At 43.6% G+C, this 22,691-nt stretch overlaps 1 protein-coding gene and 1 pseudogene across 3 annotated transcripts in view; one reads left to right on the top strand and one right to left on the bottom strand.

Annotated features, from left to right (window-relative positions):
• Positions 1-22,691, bottom strand: part of CUNH17orf100 (chromosome unknown C17orf100 homolog) — a 43,663-nt gene that overhangs the window by 19,326 nt on the left and 1,646 nt on the right. The window contains exon 2 of one of the 3 annotated variants that reach the window (XM_087191676.1): positions 19,359-19,444. The gene's annotated coding sequence lies outside the window, so the exon portion shown is untranslated. Of the gene's footprint in view, positions 1-18,838; positions 19,445-22,691 lie in introns of those variants that run through there. The other 2 variants (XM_087191675.1, XM_004857255.4) reach the window with 2 other exon arrangements.
• LOC101703417 (T-complex protein 1 subunit theta pseudogene) lies at positions 19,691-21,431 on the top strand (annotated as a pseudogene).

A 22,691-nucleotide genomic window follows, 5' to 3' on the forward strand; every position in this document is an offset into this window, starting at 1 on the left:
TCTACTGACATCTTGGACTGAATAATTCTTTATTGTAAGGGGCTGTTCTGCACACTGTAAGATACTGAGTAGCATCCTGGCTTCTATTCACTACATGCCAGTGGCAACTCTCTTCCCACATCTAACTATGACAATGAAAAACTTCTCCCGTCATTGCCAAATGTCTCCTGGTGGGCAAAATCACCCAAGACTGAGAACCACTGACTCCCTCTGTTCCAGAGGCACAGATCTTTCTAGAGTATGGAAAGTCTACTCGTGTCCCTACCTTGCCTTAAATCTTTGCTCAAATATATTTCTCAGCCCATTTTAAACTACAACTCTCTCAGCTGCCCCACATCCTCAATACCTGACTTTTCTCTATTCCACTTTTCATTTTGTACAGACTATGTAATTAACTTCTGCTATGTCGTGTCTGTCTCTCCCCTGTCTCTAAAAATATAAGCTCCATAAAGGCAAAGTGTTTTTGTGTGTCTGTTTTGATCACCCTTGGGTCCCTTGTACCTCTAACACATCTGGCACACAGAGGCTACACAGTAAATATTGGATGAATGAATGCTTCAGGATGGGTTATTAGATTCAATTAGATGAGAAACAATAACTTTACAATGTCATGTCCTATGCAAGAAAACTGTTTCTCCTCATATTAAAGTTTTCTTTCATTCTTCTCCTGTGATGTTTTAAAAGTTTTTTACAAATGAGAAATTTGGGGAAAAAATTCTTTTAGCAATAAACATGGACCCAGCCTTTCAAAACTTTTCCTCTTAGTAGATTTGGGAAGCTAAACTGCCTGACTCACGGTGGTGGGAACAGTCTTCCATCAAGGGGCCAGGCCCCTGGAACTTCCCTAGCCAGTGATCCTCAGGCCTGGTGTCTAGAGCTACTCAGTCAGGGTCTCTCTCTCCCATCACTCAGCCCAGAGTTCTCGGCTTACAGCTTCTGCTGTAGCTGGTAGGGCACCCCACATGTTCATCTCCTCTTCCCCAAGGGAACCTTAGCTGAAGGACATTGAAGAGACATAGTTCAGGGCAATCCCACTGAGAGGGGTTTTCCCCCAAACAGTTCCATGGTATACTCCTGGATTCCTTCCTGTAAGAAGAGATACTTGTCTCTGCATTCTTTGGGCCAGATGACAAACAGGCTGAGGTGATTTACCCTTCCTGGCCAGCTCCCTAGCCATATCAGGTGATCTCTCACACCCACCCTGTCTTCGCCATAGAGTGGAGTGGAGTGGGGTGCTGGAGGGGAGACCTCACCTTAGAAGGCTCTGAGAGGTCACTGGTGAAGGGGCCTCTTCTGTCTCCCCAGACTCTTCCATACAGGCCCCTCCTGTCTAGGCCTGACTTGTAGGAGGCATTGCTGAACTCTGCACTCTCCTCTCTAGCTGTGGTTCCTTGCCTGGGCAATGGCCACAGCCACCCTTACAAGGCTCTGAGGACTCTCTCGTGGCAGTGTCAGCCACTGTTGCCCCTCCCCTCAGTCTTCTTTCTTGCAGTACCAAGAGGATGCCTGCCAGGACCATGTGAGTTCCACACTACCCCAAGGTAACTGATTGTGCCGAGGCACCCTCCAGAGGGCCTAAAGCTGTGGCCTGGTGCCACTCAGGGCAGGAGTGAGATTAAGTACTGAGCACCAAAAGATGGTGGTGCTCTTAAGTCAACAGAAAATGAGATTATGTTTGTGAGTTGACACCAGTGACACTGACTGTTGGTGTGGAAACTTCTGTGTGGTGTCCTGCCCTAGGCAATGCTCTGCATGTACAACTCCTGCCCCTGGAAACCCCAGCAGCCTTGCTCAGAGCCCGGAACTCCAAGACCTGGCAGGCAGCTTTGGGCTATTACATAGGCTTGACAGGCCAGGCCTACAGCCTGCAGGGCGTCTGGGAGCAGGCTTCTGCCCATTACTGGGCTGCGGCAGTGTCTTGCGGTTTACCACTTCACATTTATAGCTACAGTGCTTCTCAGTTTACTGGGCCTGCAGTGGGAGGCCTGGCTCTCTGGAAACAGCAGCTGAGGCTTTGGATGTCTGCCCGAGTGTGATGCGGAGGGACACTTGGGCTTGCCCTGATCCCTGTCCTGGAACTTCACTGAGGCTGGGAGGAGCCGCTCGAATACGGAGGATCCCTTGGTACCCCTCCCCCAGTCTGGTGTCCTGTTAGGAGCAGGGTCCCTATCAGAGGGTGGGATGCTCCTTGGGACCCCTGAGGACAAGCAAGCAGATGGAGGAGATGAAAGTCATGAGACTGGAGAAGGGACAGAGGCAGTGACAAAGGTCCTCTTGGGCCCCATGATGACATGGTCAGGGCTGTTTTCAGAGCTACTAACTCCTCTTCTGCTGCCAGGAGCCAAGGTAGGCCCATCTGGGGGGCTCATAAAACTAAGGTTGGGTCACCTGGCACTTGAGCTTTGATGAATGCTCAAAATGTCTTTGAGGAAAATCATAAAACATCAAGAACATTTTTGAGCCGGCCATAGTGATGCATGCCTGTAATCCCAGCACTCAGGAGGCTGAGGCAGGAGGATCCCTGTGAGTTTGAGGCCAGCGCTATAAGACTACTGCTCTGGAATTTGGATTTCGTTCCCTGTCGCAGTAGTCAGCTGTGGACCTTCCCTGCCTCACACAGTGACTTAGTTGGTCCTCTGCACAGGCCACTCCCTTTGGCCACGAGGAATCTGAGGGTTGGAGGGGTTTAGGGAGGTAGGTGAGGCCTCTAAATGCTGGCAACTGCAGTGCATTCTGGCTCCAAAAGCCCAGCTCTCCACCATGGCCCTGTATATTGTCTGAAGGTGGGAGCCAGAGAAGCTGGCCCAGGAGAAGCAAGACCTGGCTCCTCTGTGCAGCAGCTGTGAGCCTGCACCACTGCCGTCAGTGGAAGGCAGATCCCCTCACAGACTGACTCCATGCCTGCCCCACTCCCACCCCCATACATGCCAGGGCCCTGGGCTGCCTCTGACCTCTCCGAAGTAACTCCTGGATCAGGGAGAGGTGGGAGGGAGTCTGGGGCCAGGCATGAGACAGGCCCTGTGGACGTCTGCAAGCTCACACCCTGGGATGGAGGGAAACCCCAGAGGGCAAATGGGGAGGGCAGAGAGGGCAGGCAGGGACATGATTACTGGGTAGGGTGTAGAAGGGCCCCATAGGAGGTCAGGGCCCACCTTGAGGAGGTAAGGCAGGAGGGCTTTAACCTAAAAATGGAGCAGGCTGTCACATAAATAGGACACCTATGGGGTGTGTTTCTTTTTTAAAGTTAGAATTTATTTCAGTGTTCCCTTCCTCAGCAAATAGTCCTGGCATGCCAGCCCCTGGTGGTTTCAGCCCAGTGACATGGGCAGCTGCTTAATTCAAGTCATGGTGGCCTTAATGTGACTCTGGGTTTTTTGATTTTTTTTTTTTTTGATACCAGGAATTGAACTCAGGACCTTGTACTTGCCAGGCACGCACGGTGCCACTGATGTGAGTCTGAAGTCTGAAGCAGTGTTGATAGGTGTGTGTGTGTGTGTGTGTGTGTGTGTGTGCGTGCGTGTGTTTGCAACTGCAAAGAGCATTTCAGTTCTACTTTTAGTGACCTCTTCTAGATGCCTGGTCAGTACTGAGGGCTGGGATCACAGAGCAGAACCAGGCCCTGTCCCTGCCCTGGAGGACAGACTCAAGTCAACAATCTTCCAACAGATTGTATAGAGGAAATCAAGGTTAACTTGACCTGAGTGAACCAGAAAAGGCTTCATAGGATGGATTCCAAGCAAAGTTTTGAAAACAAGTAATTTTTCAGGCTTTCCTTTTTTCTTACAAAGAATAATTACTGAGCACCTACCATGTGTCATGCAGTGATCTAGTAAGAAACACACAGGGAAAATGTCCTGTCTGGGAAGTCTAGCAGGAGAGTCACGTGGATGGCGACAATAGGGGAAGCAGTGTGCACCACGAGTCCCTCTAGGGGACTTCCTTGGGCCTAAGCGCTTAGCAAGTTGCCAAGGACACTGGAGCAACTAAGGAGCTGTGGGGGCAGGACTGGTGATTTCAGGCCAGTTCCCTATGGACTATGTGGTCTGGGGGGTTTGGGACAACTTGCTTCCAGCTTCACTCCTTTACTTATGAGCTGGGTAGGCTCAAGCTGCACACGTTACTTCTCTGAACCCTATGTCCTCATGCCTCAAGTAGAAATTTTGATGGCACTGGTCACACCTCTCCGGCAGGGCAATGTGAAAAGTAATTGAGAAGGTTTGTGTCTCAGACAGAGCTAGGCCCCGGAGCTTCTGGATAAATGGGAGCTGTTCTCCCACCCCTCTCCAGGCATACAGGGAGGCTGAACCGGGTTTGGGAGGGGCATATGGAGGAAAGGCAGGGGCTCTCCTGAGCCCTGCTGGTGCTCCGGGTCAATGAGTGGGGACCCTCCTACTCTTGCTCTGTCTGGGTTGGCACTGTGGGGCAGAGGTGTTCTCTGTAGATCCACTGGGAAGGGAACCTTGATTGGCTGAGGCATAGTTGCTCACAGGGACTCCTTCATGTTCCTTTGATTTCCTTCCTTTGCCTTCCTTCCCTTCCCTTCCCTTCTCCTCCCTCCCTCCTTCCCTTCCTTCGTTCCTCCCTTCCTCCCTTCCTCCCTTCCTCTTCCCTCCCTCTCTTCCCTTTCTCTATTTGCTGAACTAGGGCCCTTTGTGTAATACCAGCCTGCCTGACGATTAGTATGCCAAACATCCAGGGTTTGGTCCACTGTCACCACCACCCCAGCCACCCCCTACCCACATCATGGCCTAGGGGAGAGCAATATTCAGAAACTTTCCAGAAGGGAGTTGTTCTGAAATAGGCTTGACCAAGGATAGTGCTCACCTTGGCTCTCCGGGGCCCTAGTTCAGACTGAGGCCCAGGGCTGGGGCTACCCATACCATGGCATCTCTATTGCTCACTAGCCCTAGATGATCTCTCAAAAACCTGGTGCTGATCTGGCCTTTGAGCAGGCTGTCTGGAAGGGACTTTGACAAGATGGGCCTTGTGAAGGGCCTGTTACCTGCCAGTGCTTGGCATCCAAAATAGAATCTTGAAGGGCAGCAAACCCTTTAATTCAATGTGTCCCAACAGCAGGTTGGTGTGGGGATAACTATGATCTGACTGGTCTTGAGCTATAATTATGGAGTCAGAATAAAAAATTATAGGCATTGTGAGGGCTGGTTTTAAATATAACGTAATCCATACTGTCCTCTCTCTTATTTGCTAGATTTGAGGTGAAGTCTTTGGCATTTGGCATAGGTTTTGCCTGACGTGTAGCAGATAAAAATGGCTCTTTCTCAGAGAAGAGGACATGGTGGGAGGTCTCCCCAGACCCCTAGTTTTTTCTGCCTCCTGCCTACAGCCACATGCATGTACTCATCTGTGCCAGTCCTCTGTGTTGATCACTTTATCAGTATACTGGGTCTCCCCAGTTGGCCTCCCTGTCTCCAGTGCCCCCGAAAGTCAGTCCAGCAGAAATGTCTCTGTAATACTTGGCTCTGATGCCTAAGAACTCATTAATAGTATCCCTCTGTCCAACTTCCCTCATGACGTACAGCAACTATAGAGTAGTCTCTCTACCCAGCATTTGGGGAACGGTAAGTAATATGTGTCCATCTGAAAGATTATTATGCAAGGCTGGGCATGTAGCTTGGTGGTAGAGCACTTGACTAGCTTGTGAGAAGACTTGAGTTCAATCCCCAGTACTAGAAAAAAAAGACTGTTATGCACTCATTAAGTGTTTATGAAGACTATTTCACTATGTTGAAAATGCTTATAATCTAAACAAAGCAGATACAGAGCATATATATGATATTAGTAACAATAAAAATGTAGATGAGCATAGAAAAAAGTTGAAATGGAAATATAACAGCAGTTATCTTTCATGAGCTGAGATGGGGTTGATATTTTCTTTATAGTTTTTTATATTTTCCAAATATCCTAGAAACTGGCATGCATTGTTTGTATAATAATAATTCTTTTACTTCTTTTAAAAGCCAAATGCTAAAAGTTAAACAAAATGATAGAGTAAGAATTTGAAGTCTGAGTTACCTTCTGGCTTTTAACAATCTGGGACTCTAATGCTCTGGGACCACTGACAGGGTCTGTGAGGGGACTGTAGAGACCCAAGCTCTCAGGACCCAACTGCCTCATGACCAGCAGCAATGGGGCAGGTGCAGTGCCAGGAGTCAGCAATTGTCCTGCTGTTAGGGGTTCACCAAGTGCACCCTCAAAGACTTCCCTCAAGGTCGGCTGCCTCTTTCTGAAACTCCTCAATGTCACTGGAAGTGCAAGAGCCCTCCTCTGGCCCTACTAGTCCATGGGTGCTAGTGGCCTTCTGTCTACCTGAGGCCTAGAGGGTCTTTGCCTGACAGGTGAGCTCTTTCTGGCACCTCAAGTAAGTGGCTTGCTAGAGCAACAGGCAGCCACTGTTTCCTCAGTGGGGCCCTCTGCTGCCCACATCTCTGGAGGGGATTCCACTTAATGTCGTTTTTAGAACACACATTCCCAACTGCTCAGTCCCAAAGTCCCATCTGGCAAATTCCCTGAGGTGGGGCATATGTAGTGCTTCATTGGAGGAGATTACCAAGGGACTCTCCCAGCTCCTTCTTTAATCTCAGTTACTGGATCTGACCCAGAAGCAGGACAGCCCAGGTGAAGTTATGTGGAGAGATAAAAGGGGCCCTTGATGAGGTGGAAGGACACCATCTGAATTCAGAAATGTGGCTCAGGTGAGGGAGGCCTCAGAGGTCACAGCCTAGAGCCTGGTGCTTGGATCCCTGTACCCAGGGTCTGATCAAGCCTGGTGCTTGATCCCTGTATCAGGACTTGGTTGGAACCTCCATGGCCGATTAAAATCAGAGAAGAGCTGAGAGACAGAGACAGTCAGGCTTAAGAGAGAGCAAGAATGACAGCCAGCCAAAGGTAGATAGAAACAATGACTCAGAGGCAGCAGGGAGGCCATTACCAAGAGTAGACTTACATCAGCACCTACATACAGGCTCATTCTCATTATAATCAGGGAAATGCAAATTAGAGAAATCCTAATGTGCCGTTTTACACCTACTAAATTAGCAAACATTAGCAAAATTATAAATTCTCATGCTGTTGAGCCTGTGGTAAAACCAGCTTAAACACACTGCCAGCAGTGGTGTGAATTGGCACAGCCTTTTAGTGAAGAAACTGGGCAGCAGGGCTCTAGAGCTATTAAAATGCTTATATCTTCTTGTATAGTAATTTCATTCCTGGAAATGTGTTGCAAGGAAGGAGCGAGATAATATTAAAAGGTCTGCACCTAAAAATGACATGCATACCCAACAGGCTACAGGATGCCACTGTGAATACTTTCTCAAAGGGAATAGGAGGAGTCTATGATAACAGTTCAGGATTCTTAAGTGAAGATAAGCAACAAAGAAAAATGTAAGTACATTAAAATTAATAATTATATACAAATAACTACCTGGAGGAGTAAGGTGGCCCCATCCTTTCTAGGGAATAGTGAATGATACTTGATTCTGACTTGTCAACCAGCTGCTCCTGTCTTCCCACGAAGATGCCTGCCCTGCCGCTCCCTGTCTGCAGCCTAACCCGCAGACCTCAGGCTGGCAAGGAGAGAGCGTCAGTAGAGCCTGCCCATCCAGCCAGCTCATGCAGGTAGCAATGAGGGATTTGGAGAGGACCTTTTGAGTCACACCCACTGAGGTGTGGTTCTGACGTCATGCCTTGTGAGGCTCAACCAGAAAAGAAAAAGAATAGTGGATTTGGGTCTTCATTTAAGACAAGGGATAAAGTGGTTTTGCAGGTTCTGAAGTGTCTTGCTATTTGCAAGCATAGCAATCTGTTTAAGCCAGCCTGACGTCTGGACTTCCTGCTGGAGCATCACTGGGTGAAGACAGCTTAGAACAGATGAAGGTAGAAGGAGGGATCCTGAATCATACAGCCCTTCCCTCATGACACCTTCCCTCAGACCCTGGTACCATCACAGAAGCTGGCAATCGGTGGGCATTCAGTAAATTGTGGGTGGAAAAGGCAAGGGGAACAAGACCGTGTAGTATATGAATGCATGTGTCACCACACAATTCCTTCTTTAGTCAAAGCTTGTTTCAATTTCTAAATGTGCCCTGAATAGTGTTGTGGGGATATTACACCCACCCCTTGTGCCTACTCTGATTTCTGCCAGGAGATGCCCTGTCTTACAGAGGCCAGGAACAGTCAGTGACCATGCCCACATCCACACAAACCTAACCTTGTTTGTTCATTCCACCAACAGCTACTGAACACAAAGAGGCTTTATGACAGTCCCTGCCCTTGATATGCTTTCAATCTCCTGGGAGAGACAGGGGTAAACAATAAACAATAATTCATGGACCAATCACATGGATGCTATAAAAAGAGGTAGCAGCAGGGGCTAGGAGGTACAAACACTGAGGAAGTAGGCTTAGGCTGGGGTGAGGGACTTCTGGGTGACAGGCAGGACTTTACCTGACATAAGGAGTATTGGAGGTCTAGGAGCAAGTGCAAGGCCACTTTGGTCCCCTCCAGCTGCTTGTCCATGAACCCACTGGTGACTTTGGCTCAGTGCCAGCCAATATGGCTTAGACTGAAGTGTAGAGTACAGTGGTAACTTCAGTCTGCATCTGAATTGCTGAAGGTCCTGGAATTGTTCTTGGATATTTATTTACTCATTTGTTTATTTCTCAAACATTGCTGCATGGCTGTTCTATGCCAGGCATTATTGCAGGTTTAGGGAGATCACAGTAAACAAGTCAAAGTCCTTGCCCTCCAGTGGGGAAGATAAGACAATAAACAATTACACAATGACTCAATAATATAAATACACGTTATGGCAAGAACTATGGAGAAATATAAAATAAGTTAGTAGATAAGTGACAAATGTGGTAAAACTAGGGGAAATATATAATCAGGGGAAACTTCAATAGGAAGCTGTATTTGACCTGGCGTCTAAATGATGTGAAGGGGAAAACCATTCAAAAATCTTGGGAAGGCCATTTTTGGCAGCGTATTTGGCAACTGCAAATACTGAGGCAGGAATAAAGTTGACTTACTTAAGGATTAGTATGACGACCAGTAAGGAGGGTGTGTTAACCTGCTGTCACTATACTAAAATATCTGAGATACTTCACTTTAAAGAGAAAAGGCTTATTCTGACTCATGATTTTAGAGGTTCTAGTCCAATGATGGCAAACCTTTTAGAGCTTTCAGTGATAACTGCCAGTCATGGTACGTGTGGCATAGGTTCACCACTACTGTTTCACTCTATAATTAGGAGGACCTATTGCTTTTATGCCTCTGGTGGGGGTGCTTATGGCAATGGTGGAAAGGACATGGGGGAGCACACTGCTCACCTCATGGTCAGGAAACGGAGGAAGGGGCTAGACCCCACAATCTCCTTCAAAGGCACAACCCCAGTGACATAAGGAGCTTCTACTAGGCCCTACCTCCTAAAGATTCTACCACCTCCAACAGTGCCATCCTGGGGACCAAGCCTTTAGCATGTGGGCCTTAGGGGACAATCAGCCTGCAAAGTATCGCAGTGGCCAAGAAAGGAAGGGAAAAGGTAGATGAAAGCAGAGGGAGCAGGAAGCTCTACCATGATGCAGCTCCTGGGCTCCAGGGAATCCAGCATCTCCTACATCATAGCCAAGTGCCTGTCTCCTGTTCAAGGTCTCGGCTGAGACTGGATATAGGCTCTTGCACTCTAATGTGCTTGACTGGGTACTGGGATAGGTCACACTCTCATCCAGAAGAGTCTGCTGGGTCAGACAGGGCAATAGACAAGCAACACTTGGCATGCTGCTGTCACAAGACACTGGGCCAGTTTCACCAATTTCACCACCAACTCCCATCCATGTGCCATCCTCTGCCTGTTCCTCCAGGAAGTGCTTCTGGAGTCCCAGCATGGCTGGACAGTAGGTCACACTGTGGTGCTTTTAAGGAGTGAGTACTAGCAACTTGTGGCTGGATCAAGAAGTGCCTGGAGGATGGAGTGCTAGGGTGGCAGAACCAAAGACCAGGCTAGGCTCAGGGTATGTGCAGGGACACCCCAAAAGTAGGAAGGGGGTGAAGGAAGGTGTGGCATGTGTTAAAAAATATAATTTTTGAAGCATTTTGGATGTAAGTCAGAAGAGAGGAAAGGAAATCAGACTAAGAGATGACAGAATCCTGAGTAAAGGCTATAGCTCTGGGGCTGGCTTCAAAAGCAAAAGCAGACAGGTCCACTGCTGGAATGGCTTCAAAAGCAAAAGCAGACAGGTCCACTGCTGCATGTGGAATGGGATAACTGTGAGCAAAAAGTCAAAGATAACAGAGATTTTTACCAGGTAAATTAGGCAGGCAGTGCTGCTGAGGGAAGGCAGGCAGAGGTATGTGGGGAGTCAGAGACAAGAGGCAGATGTGTGTTTTGAAGTCCTTCAACAGAACACGAATCTAGTTCATACAGGACAAGACATCCTGGCCAAGAAGGTCTGGTGCTGAGGAAAGAGGTCTGCAGTCAAGCAGATGACACTGTGAGTGCTGGGTCAGTGTGCAAAGTGACAAAACTAGGCCATCTGCAGCGTTTGGAGTAGGAGAGGACACGGGAGATAGGGTCAGGGGATCAGAGTTTAGGCTCATGGAAACCAATGGCGGAGAAAGTCTTGAGAAGGAGGGAACTGTTCCCAGTATCAAATGCTTCAGGGAGGCCAGGGACTGAAAAGAGGCCTGTGGATCTGACACTGGGACTAATAGGAAGAGACATTGGGGAGGGCAGAATTGGGGAGGGAAAGACAATTGGGATGGAGAAGCTTCGGGAGTGCAGACAGCACTTTGAAGAATTTGGGAAAGAACTGTACAGAGGGGCTATGGCTTAGGAATGGGGTGGGGTGGGCAAGAAGCAAAGAAATGGTGTCCAGTTTGGGCAGAGGGGCAATGAAACACTTGTGTGACCTAGGTGAGGGAGCAGGAAAGGAAAAGGACAAGATGACCCATGGACCCATTTCCTTCTTTTTAAAAATTTTTTTTATTTTGGTACTGGGGATTGAACTCAGGTCCATTGCACTTGCGAGGCAGGTGGCAGAACCACTGAGCTAAATCCCCAGGTCCCCATTTCCTTCTTTTATCCCTACTCCAACCTCAGGCTGCCTGGGACCTTCCAGGCCTCCTGTACAATGCAAACCCAAATGCCCTCTGTATACCTCTTACTAAGTGGTTGCCTGACCTTGGTCTGTTCTTACAGAAAGAGGTTACTCACAGTGTGTGGGAGGCAATGGCCCAGGCTATCACAGGATGGGCTCAACTGTCAGAAGTTTTCCTGCAAGATCTGACACTGACGTGGCAGTGTTAGGGTTTCTGTGGGCTGGCTGATGGGCACTTCTTTTTAGGTCCATAGATTTAAGATTTGATAAATACATATTAATTTTTAAAAATTTTATCTATTTTTTTGAGACAGGGTAGCCTTGAAGTCACTATGTAGCCCAGGCTGGCCGTGAACTCACAGCGATCTCCTGCCTCGGCCTCCCGAGTGCTGGGATTACAGGTGTGTGCCACCATGCCCAGCAATAAATACATTTTTTAAATGCTTCCTTTTTCTGAGCCCAAATGTATTTCTCTATAGCTTTTCACCCTTTGATTCTAGCTCTGCCTCTGATCAAGACAGCCTTTCAGATAGTGGAATGCAGAAGTGCCTACTTGGTCTTCCTAAGGCTTCACCATCCTCTGCTCTCCTGATGACCTTCAGGATTTCTCTTGAGCACACTACTGACTGTCCTCAGAAGTACATGCATTGCTAAGCAAGGTGGTGCATGCCTGTAATCCCAGCACTTAGGAGGCTGAGGAAGGAGGATTGCTATGAGTTCAAGGCCAGCCTGGGCTACATAGCAAGACATTGTCTCAAAAAACAATAAAAGAAGTTGATACGACACATCGAAGAGTAGGCATCTATTCCTCTTATACAGCAGCAGCTAGTGGTTAAGAGTATATACCCTGAAGCCAGCCTGCTTGAGTTTGGATTCTGGCCCTGCCTCTGCCTGGCCAGGAATGCTAGGTAAGGCACTTAGCCTCCCCCCCACCCTCACTGTGTCTTGACCTATCTCACTCAGATGTGAGGAAGGCATGAGTTAGAATACACAGAGGGCTTCAAACCATGCCTGGGGGAGAGCAAGTGCTCAGTACACATTCACTGCTCTTAGGTATCCAAGCTCCTCTGGAGCTCCCTCCAGAATTGGAGGACAGGAGGGTCCTTCCTGAATCAATGTGGGCATGTTCCATGCTTTGATTTTCCAATTTGACCGTGGCTATAGCCCCATACTGATTCAGGACCTTGTTTATGAAAAACTATACATACCTGAAGTATCTCCAGGGGGTTAAGAAAAACCCGGAGAGAAGAATCAAACCTGTGAATGGGGACTAGAAACTGACTGTAGCAATGCCATGGGAAGAGTACCACACTGCTTGGGGAGACCAGGGTACATGGGTTGTCTCACTCAGGCTGTCACTTCCAGAGGCAAGCAAGGTTGGATTTTCTGTTAAAAACCTCAGATGGGCTGAGGGTATAGCTTAGTGGTAGAGTGCTTGCCTAGCATAGCATGCATGAGGCCCTGGGTTTGATCCATAGTTCATTAAAAAGGAAAAAACAAAGCTCAGGCTCTGTCCTGCTTGGCACTCCCTCATGGCCTCTGCTGTTATGCAGGGACTGTCTTTCCTCTGCTGTCCAGTGTCTATTACGGCACAAAATTAAAGACAGACATGGTCTCAGAGGGTGGACTTTTCTCCCAACTTTTTTACAGTAACTCTCAATAAGAATATATTTTACCCTGTGATTCTGTAAATAAAAGCTTTATTTAACAATCTTTGCTATAAGCGAGTGCTCTGATATATTCTGTATTTTTCTATTTGAGCTCATTAATAAGAGAAATAAAATGTTAGCTGCAGTCCACTAAATTGATGCCACACTCTCAGGTCCTCTGGAACTTGAAAACATTAATTCAGTGAACTAAATGAGTTCAATAGTTTCCCAAACTTCAGTCAGTGTGCACCATAGATAACACTTTCAAACCTTTAACCAGATCCGAGGCAAACTGTTTATGGAATCAGATTATCTTTCTTTAAATAAATTCACTTCAGCATTTTTAAATGCCCATTCTAGCCTAAATTAAATGTTGGTGAAATTGCAAGTTTGACTCAAACTGTATTTTCCCGCAGGACACATTAAAATATTTAACTATCAAAATAAAAAATATTTCTATACTTCCTAAAATCACCTTGCACACTATTCCTCACTTGGGGAATCACAGATCTAGAGATTTGTTCAAATGCCTCATTTTATAATGGAGTAGAGGGCCCCCTTGAGGTGAATCCACATACCTGAGGTCACCAGCAATCACAGTTGCCTAGATATCTCAGACAATGGGAAGAAATGTATTGTCTTGGGCCATCCCTGGCTAAATACTGGGCTGAATATATTAGTCTTATCACTTTTGGAAAGATGCCCCATGCTATAATTTCATCAGGAATCAGATATGCAAATAGATACCTCGTGGAAACATTTTAAGACTTTCCTAGGTTCTACACATTCTAATTTTTGGAGGTTCTGATTCATATCATATGATGCGTATTAGAATTTATTCACATTAGGATATATTACTTTCAATTTTTTTTCCTGTTTGTAATTTGAAGCCAGTGAGTTTTTCAGGGCTATAGCTCCTTGGATAGTTCACAGGCTAGAATGACAGCTGGTTGTAACTAATGGATTAAAGTGGTCTTGGAAATGGTAAAGGAATCTGACCAATGAAAACATACCAAGGAGCAATTTAATTACTTAAGGCATATCTCCTGGTCTTTTTGAAAAAGGGAAATGGGTAACTAGGAGAATTAACTATATATTCTGTCACATGGGTAGGGGCAGAACCTTTATGGGTACCCCAAGTGGCATGTGACTGGCAAGGTGTCTTAGCGCTGAGCTTTGGTGCCTTGCAGTAAAACAAAGGGATCAAAATACCTGGATGATTTTCAAATATTTTATTTTAGCATTGGTACTCTGTTGCAAATGAAATCTTAGAAAGCAAAGAGCAGACCTTGGATGGATAGATTAATTTCTGAGTCTAACAGATAAGCAGAGTAAGTTTGTGAGGGCATCCAGAGGAGTCTCCATTAGGCGCTTGCAAAGATGAAGAGGTTTCTTACAGATCCTGGAATTCCTGAGGATTTGAATAGATCTTAGCTCTAAAGAATAGAATAGCATTTTTCAAACTTCTTTGACAGTGACACACTAAAAATAAAGTTTGCTTCTAGACACGGCACACATGTTCTGAAGCATAAGTTTCATGAAATAGGCCTTTACACTGTAAAACAACAGACTGTCTTACTTCTGGCCTGAGCCAAGTATGTTTTGAGGGTATAAGCCACAAACCTCTTCTTGGGGATCAATGATCCTTCTGATCAAATGGTTAAGGAATTTTCTGATGAATTTTAATGGAATTAAAACTTTTTCTGAGAAACCAATTACCAACACATTCAGTTCATGCCAACTTTGCAGAGAACAAATGGCCTTTGGTGTCTTTTAACATCTTTCAAAAATTTTTTTCTTGTACTGTGATAATAATGATTTTTGTCCTACCAGTCTCTTTTTCTGTAAATTTCTCTTATCAAGATACCTGTTGGATTGGCATCCTAGGAGCCTATTCCCTTGATGCAACATTGTACTATAATGAAAACTTTAATATTGCTTTATAACTAAATCATTCAAATTTCTCCTTCTTTTCCTTCTCTCTTTCTATCCCTCTATTTTAAACAGTTTGATGTACTGATATTTTTTGTTCTATTTCATTTTTTAAAAGATGGTGATTGTGGCCTGGCGATTTAGCTCAGTGGTTTTGCTGCCTGCTGTGCAAGCGCAAGGACCCAAATTTGATCCCCGATACCAAAAAAAAAAAGATGGTGATTGTGATCTACTGAATTGATTTCATCAGCCTTTAATAGTTTTGACTGGAAGCTTAAAAACCACTGGATACAATCCTGTTGGGTCACTGTGCTAAGAGAGTGAAACAGAAACTATAGAAGGAACTATAGAAGGAAATGGAACTATATTATGAAAGGGAACTATAGAAGGAAACCAGGTAAGATAAAGGCATGTGGTAGGCAGTGAAGAACTCTCTTTTGAACTTAAAAATTAAAAGAGGCAAACTGCAAACTTTGAGAATATACTTGCAATGCAAATAAATTCTGTCCAGAATATTTAGGACTCATAAAATCAGTATAAAATGAGAAAGAAAATGAGCAAAGGTTATGAATAGGCATTTCACACAAAAGGAAACTTGCATGGATAGTAAGTATATGGAAAGATGCTCTACCTTACTAGTAGATAGAAGTGAATAGAAATCATAATTATTAAAACTTGGAAACTTGGAAGAGGAAACCCATAGAGTCGAAACTGAGACCGAAGCAGGGTGCAAGTGGGCACACTGGCACACACCTAAAATCCCAGCACTGAGGAATGCTGAGGTAGGAGGACTGCAAGTTTAAGTTCCACCTCAGCAACTTACCAGGATTGTTTCAAAATTTAAAAATAAAACAAACAGGAATGGGGATGTAGCTCAGTATGGAGGCCCTGGATTCAATCCCCAGCACCAAAATAAATAAATGCCATGTGAGGAGTGGGATGCAAAAGACTGGAGCCATGGGTGCCATAGTCAAGGAATATAGAAAAGTTAAGAGTTCATCAATACACTACAAGAGAGCAGCTGGTGAGTTCCAAGAAAGGAATGTATCCCCAGAAAGAAAGTAGGAATCTTTATAATTTGATTTTAACATGAGGTGTGGGTCTGGAAATCATCCTAGGGAAACTTCCTTTAGGTCACAGTGGTCTTACTTTCCATCCATCTCAGATCTAGAGATAGCCAGGTGTCTTTGACAGGGTCCAGTACCCTTGGCATTGCTAAACAATCCCTCCAGGTACAGTCTCCCCAGGTAAAATTAACCAATGTGTAAAGACTAACTAAGGGTAGTGGCCAAGGGGCTGAGGATAAAGTATTTATGTTTATACTGGAAAGGGACTTTTGAAGTCTTGTTAGGATGGGGAAAGAAAAATAGTATTCTTCAAGTGATTAGAACATCTAATGTTGTATGTGTAGTTTGTGCATGGTAGCTCGAAAGGTGGGAGGTTAATGTTATACTAAAGGCTCATCAATCAGCTGCAATATGGTTGTTAAAGAAATAATGATAAAATAATCATGATTTTCTATAATAAATAGATAAATAAATAAAAACAAAGTGGAGGTGCAATAAAACAGGTTCTTCAAACAGAAAACTGCAAAGTGGGTTCAGCTGTCCCTCAGAGAAGCTGCTGCCGCCAGGATGAAGTGCTGCTGTTGTGAGTTTACTCACAGGAAGCATAAGATCGCAGGAAGGAGACAGGAAGCACTGTGCCTTCTCCTCAAGACTTGAATGCTCCCTCTAGTGCCTCTTGTTGGCAGCGCTCAACATGGAGCCAGGTGGCAAAGCAGAAATAGGCTGAGACCTATTTTAGGTCTTATTTTATTTTGTTTTAGCAATAACTGAGTATAGAAGGAATTTGGAACTAAGGGACACAGCCTAACTGCCACAGTCAATCCTATTTGCCAAGCACCATTTATTTTTAAATTTATGTACCTCTCCCCAAATGTTTTTCTAATATACTATTACTTCTTCCTCAAAAAGACACATGAAGTCCCAGAAGTCATTGTATTCGTCTCTGTGAGACAGTGATACCATCCATCTTTGAGATATGAAAATAACTCCATAAAGTTGTTCACAGTTCCATCTGAACATTCTGTTACCTAGAAACTAAATTATAAACTTAATCTCCAAAAATTTTTATATTAAATTATAGGGAGGTTTCTGGCCAGAAGGGCATAGATTCACCCTCTTACCTAGAATAACTGATAGCTTACTATCTGAAGAAAGCCTTCCAGCTGCAATACAAGGAGGAGGAACTTTGGCAGAGTACTATCATCTTTCTGGGCTGAGGAGAAAAAGCTAGAAGTACTGTACAGGGAAGGTAATACAGCTAGGATGCATAGGGAAGTATACAGAAAATGAGTGTTGCACAGAAAGAGAACTCTAGAGACAAGTAAAGGTCCCTATTAGTATTCAGCTGAGAACTGATCATTGCATGTGTGTGAGGAAACTAAGTCAGGAAAAACACCATCTGAAGAAAAGGAGCACTCCCCAAAGCTCACATACACTAGGAACAGAGCTTATTTCCAACAGCTAAGGTAGAGACCACAGAACTCAGGGGGATCAAGGAGAAGACTTAGAAATTTTTTTGCCTCAGTAGTAGAAAAGCATTAATCTTTCATTTAACACCACTCTGAATCTAACAAATAGCCTAAAATCAAGACTCAAAGGAGATCAATCTATTTCCAATTAACTTAAAAGTTACTAGAACAAAGTTCAAGAATATTTTGTATTTGTAAGAATACAAAAATATCCCACATTCAATGAGGTTAAGATTCACATGGCTGGGGGCCGGGGATTTAGCTCAGTAGTGCCGCGCCTGCCTAGCAAATGCAAGGTCCTGAGTTCAATTCCCAGTACCAGGGGGTGGGGGGGAATATTCACATGGTGGGCATGCAAACAAAAAAATCAGACACAAAACATACAACTCATAAGGAGGATAAAAATTAATCTATAGAAAATGTTCCAGAGATAACACAGATAGAATTAGACAAAGGTGTTAACAGTTATTAAAATTATATTGCATATATTTAATAAACCAGATGAAAGATTGAACATGTCAGTAGATATAAAAATAACACAGGGAAGAATGTGTTTTATATATAGAATGTATAATAAAAGACTCAAATTGAATTACTAGAGATAAAAATAATAACAAATGAGATTTAAAAACACTGTATGGCATTTATGATAAATCAGATAATCCAGAAAAATGATTAATGAACTTGAAGACAAAACAATAAAAAACTATCCAGTGGGAAAAAAAAACTATGAGACATCAGGAAAAAAGACAAAAAAAAAAAAAAGAACAGAGCACCAGTGAGATATGAGGTAGCTTCAAGTAGCCTAATAGACCTGTAACTGACATCCATGGGGAAAACGAGAAAGAAAAAAATAATTGAAGAAATAATAACCCCCAAATTTCTAAATTTCATTAAAACTATAAAGCTAAAAATACAAAAAGTTCAATGAACCCAAAACATAAGAAACATGAAGAAAATGAACCTATGGCACATCATAATCAAATCATTTAAACGAATGATTACGAGATAATCTTAAAAGAAGCCACAGAAAAGCCCATGTACAGAGGAATAAAGGATAGACTTGGTGGCTTTTTTGGACAGTGAGGAAACACTTTTAATATTCTGAAAATAATTTAAAAATTACCCAGTAAAATATATATTTCAGATAGTTTACTCTACAGCACTAATGTGAGAAAAAAGCCATAGTAGTTCCTACTTGAAGCCATGTAGTTCTAACCCACAGAACAATGAAAATGGAAAGGACTTAGGCTATGGGCAGGACAAGCAGAGGTAAAAGTTACTTAAACTAGTAGAGGACAGATCAAGTATGCAGGGCCTCCATGCTTGTATTTACCATACTAAGATGGGAGCAACAGAAAGAACGAATAGGATTTCTGGAAAATCTAGACAAGGACTTGAGCCAAGCACCTTGCTGGCTGGACTCCTGGTTTTTCCCATGACTTATGCAGTCTGGGGAAAGAGTACCCTATCGATACCATTTTTTTTTTCATTTCAAGTATTTCTAACAAAACAAGACAGTAAATAAATGTAATCAATTTTGTAAAGTGCCCTCAGCTTCTATATAAATAGAAGAGAATGAGAGAAGTGCTGACTTCTTGGAAGGATTTATACTTACTAAGTTTTATTTAGTTTTTCAAACTAACCTAGTTGGCTACAAATGAAGGTAAGTCACAATAATTACCTAGCACAATAAATCCAATGGATCATTAGGTTGAGCCATTAAAGGCTCTCTTGGTTTGGAAAGGAGGACTAGAAGTGCTCTTCATTCTTTATAGTACACACATTGTGCTCAGCATTAATAATATGTCACAGGTCCACATGTTCTTTTGGAGCTTCCAAGAGAGGATACTGTGAGGAGGACAGGACGACACACAGTGCGAGTCACACATAAAATGCAGATACATTAAGAATTATGAAAAATAGGCATCTTTAACAAACAACAACATTTTAAAGCTGTGGTACCTGTAAAACAGTATGTATGACAGTATTTTTTTTTCCTTCAGGTGTCTGGCCTTGACATTTTCTTGGACTATGAGTATCTCTTTGAACTTTGGCTTTGAAATATGAATAAATAAAATCTGGAGGAAGAAATCCTCTTATGAGACAAGGACAAGAAGTAGCTACCCAGCTCCTGTGTCCTGGAGAATCAATCATGCAGAAACCAGGTGTTTGGCTTTTCCAGCGTCATGTTCAAAGCAGTCTTCCATGTTCTATTAAGAAGGGGGACAGAAGTGGTTAGTTTAAAGGGAAAGGTTGGGAAGATACGTACCATGCTTCTGACACTAGTTATTTTCAGAGGCTGGAAATGGAAGGGAGTGATGACAAATTATTTAAACATTTTTAAATAGTTTTGAATTATTTCATTTGTTACATAAAGCACACATAAATCTTGTAATTAAAATATTAATAAGGAACACTGTTAAAGTAACTACTTGTTCATTTAAAAAAGTTAAAAGAGGGTCTTCTGCGTGAGCATGTGAATCGCTGCCTGCCTCCTAGCCATGCCTCTTCACATCCCCAAGGCCCCGGGCTTTGACCAGATGCTCAAGGAGGGAGTGAAACATTTTTCAGGATTAGAAGAGGCTGTGTATAGAAATATACAAGCTTGCAAGGAACTAGCCCAAACCACTCGTACAGCATATGGACCAAATGGAATAAACAAAATGGTTATCAACCACCTGGAGAAGTTGTTTGTGAAAAATGATGCAGCAACTATTTTAACAGAGCTAGAAGTACAGCATCCTGCTGCAAAAATGATTGTAATGGCCTCTCATATGCAAGAGCAAGAGGTTGGAGATGGCACAAACTTTGTTCTGGTCTTTGCTGGAGCTCTTCTGGAATTGGCTGAAGAACTTCTGAGGATTGGCCTGTCAGTTTCAGAGGTTATAGAAGGTTATGAAATAGCCTGCAGAAAAGCTCATGAAATTCTTCCTGATTTGGTATGTTGTTCTGCAAAAAACCTTCGAGATGTTGAGGAAGAGTTGTCTCTACTTCGTACCTCCTTAATGAGTACACAATATGGTACTGAAGCATTTCTAGCCAAGCTTATTGCTCAGGCATGTGTATCTATTTTTCCTGACTGGCCATTTCAATGTTGATAACATCAGAGTTTGTAAAATTCTGGGCTCTGCTATCTTTTCCTCTTCAGTATTGCAAGGCATGGTTTTTAAGAAAGAAACTGAAGGTGATGGAACATCTGTCAAAGATGCAAAAATTGCAGTGTATTCATGTCCTTTTGATGGCATGATAACAGAAACTAAGGGAACAGTATTGATAAAGACAGCAGAAGAATTGATGAATTTTAGTAAAGGAGAAGAAAATCTCATGGATGCACATGTCAAAGCTACTGCTGACACTGGTGCAAATGTTGTAGTAATAGGTGGCAAAGTGGCAGACATGGCTCTTCATTATGTAAACAAATATAATATCATGCTGGTGAGGCTTAACTCAAAATGGGATCTCAGAAGACTATGTAAAACGGCTGGTGCCACAGCTCTTCCTAGATTGACTCCTCCTGTCCTTGAAGAAATGGGACACTGTGACAGCGTTTACCTCTCAGAAGTTGGAGACACACAGGTGGTGGTTTTTAAGTATGAAAAAGAAGATGGTGCCATTTCTACTATAGTACTTCGAGGCTCTACTGACAATCTGATGGATGATATCGAAAGGGCAGCAGATGATGGTGTTAACACTTTCAAAGTTCTCACAAGGGATAAACGTTTTGTACCTGGAGGTGGAGCAACAGAAATTGAACTGGCCAAACAGATCACATCATATGGAGAGACCTGTCCTGGACTTGAACAGTATACTATTAAGAAGTTTACTGAGGCTTTTGAAGCTATCACACAGGCACTGGCAGAGAACTCTGGAGTTAAGGCCAATGAAGTAATCTCTAAGCTTTATGCAGTACATCAAGAAGGAAACAAAAATGTTGGATTAGATATTGAGGCTGAAGTTCCTGCAGTAAAGGACATGTTGGAAGCTGCTGTTCTAGATACTTACCAGAGAAAATACTGGGCTATCAAATTGGCTACTAATGCTGCAGTCACTGTACTTAGAGTTGATCAGATCATCACGGCAAAACCAGCTGGTGGACCCAAGCCTCCAAGTGGGAAGAAAGATTGGGATGATGACCAAAATGAGTGACTGGTTTAATTCTTACTGTAGACACAGCATTTGTAGTAGTACTTTAGGAATTCCTAATGTTTTCTTACTCTCCTTAAATTAAGAGTGTTTGTTTCCTCGGCTGAATGATACAATAAACATTGTTACTGCTAAAAAAAAAAGTTAAAAGAGCGTTTGTATATAATGCACAGCATGCCATGTTAAAAAGAACTAGTAAGCTGGCCAAACGCTAAAATTCCAAAGGCCAATTATTCATTTATAGCCGAAGTTTTTATGAGGCAGAAACACTGGGGTAGCCTCTGGGGTTTTATAACATTTTCCCTGGCCTGAGCTCATATTGTAAGGAACAGCCCAGCAAATTCCCCTGGAATTAAATGAAGAAACATGAATGATGTCTTAGCACAGTGCCTGGAAATAGTGTGTGCCCTAACTCACAAATGGGTTCCATATAGTCAGGGTCATTTACATCCTGCTAAGTTGGAACCTTTTTTGTCCTCCTGGAGTAAATATCACATACATTACGGAAAAGAGGGATGGAGGGCTCCTCAAAGTGCAACGTAACACTTTCCTCTGTGAGTTCCTGTCCTGCTACAAATAGACACTACTTCTAACCTTCTCCTATGAGTGTTTCTTAGGCCTCCCTACAACTGCCATGAATAAGCGGGGTGCTTCCCTAATGGACCATGCTCTAGTTTTCCAAGTTGCTAGGATCTTCATTATTTTTCAGTTTTAGTACTATTAACATTTTGGGTCCAGGGATTCATTGCTAGTGCCTGACCTGTGTATTGTAGGATATAGTGGTATCTCTGGTCTTTACCCGTAAGTTCTCATAATACCTTCTGTGTTCCCTCTCAAACAAAAATGTCTCTAGATAGTGTCAAGTATCACTGAAGGACAAAATCACCTCCCAATTGAGAACCACTGTCCTACATCATAAGACAGAAGACAGAAGGATATTTTTAAAATCCAAATTGCATCATGTTACTCCCCTGCTGAAAACCTAAAGGTCTTCCATTAACCTCAGAATAAAACCTAAGCTCCTTACTGTGACTTACAAGGTCTTCTATGAGTTTTCCCCTACCTACCTTTAATCTCCTTTCTCCCATACGATCCTTTCCCTCACTTACCAAACTAAAGCCACACTAGTTGTCTCTTTTTTTTTTTTTTTGGTACCAGGGATTGAACTCGGGTCCTCATGCTTGCGCAGTAGGTGGTGAAACCACTGAGCTAAATCCCCGGCCCTAGTTGTCTCTCTTTTTTTTTTTTTTTCTAAAAAAAAAACTCAATCGTGTCCCTATCCGTTTTCTGTACTTGTTATTCTTTCTGCCTAGA

Source organism: Heterocephalus glaber, unplaced genomic scaffold (assembly GCF_053883595.1).
Source record: "Heterocephalus glaber isolate CG9 unplaced genomic scaffold, H.glaber_assembly_v1.0 deba00001564, whole genome shotgun sequence".
Classification (NCBI taxonomy): Eukaryota; Metazoa; Chordata; class Mammalia; order Rodentia; family Bathyergidae; genus Heterocephalus; species Heterocephalus glaber.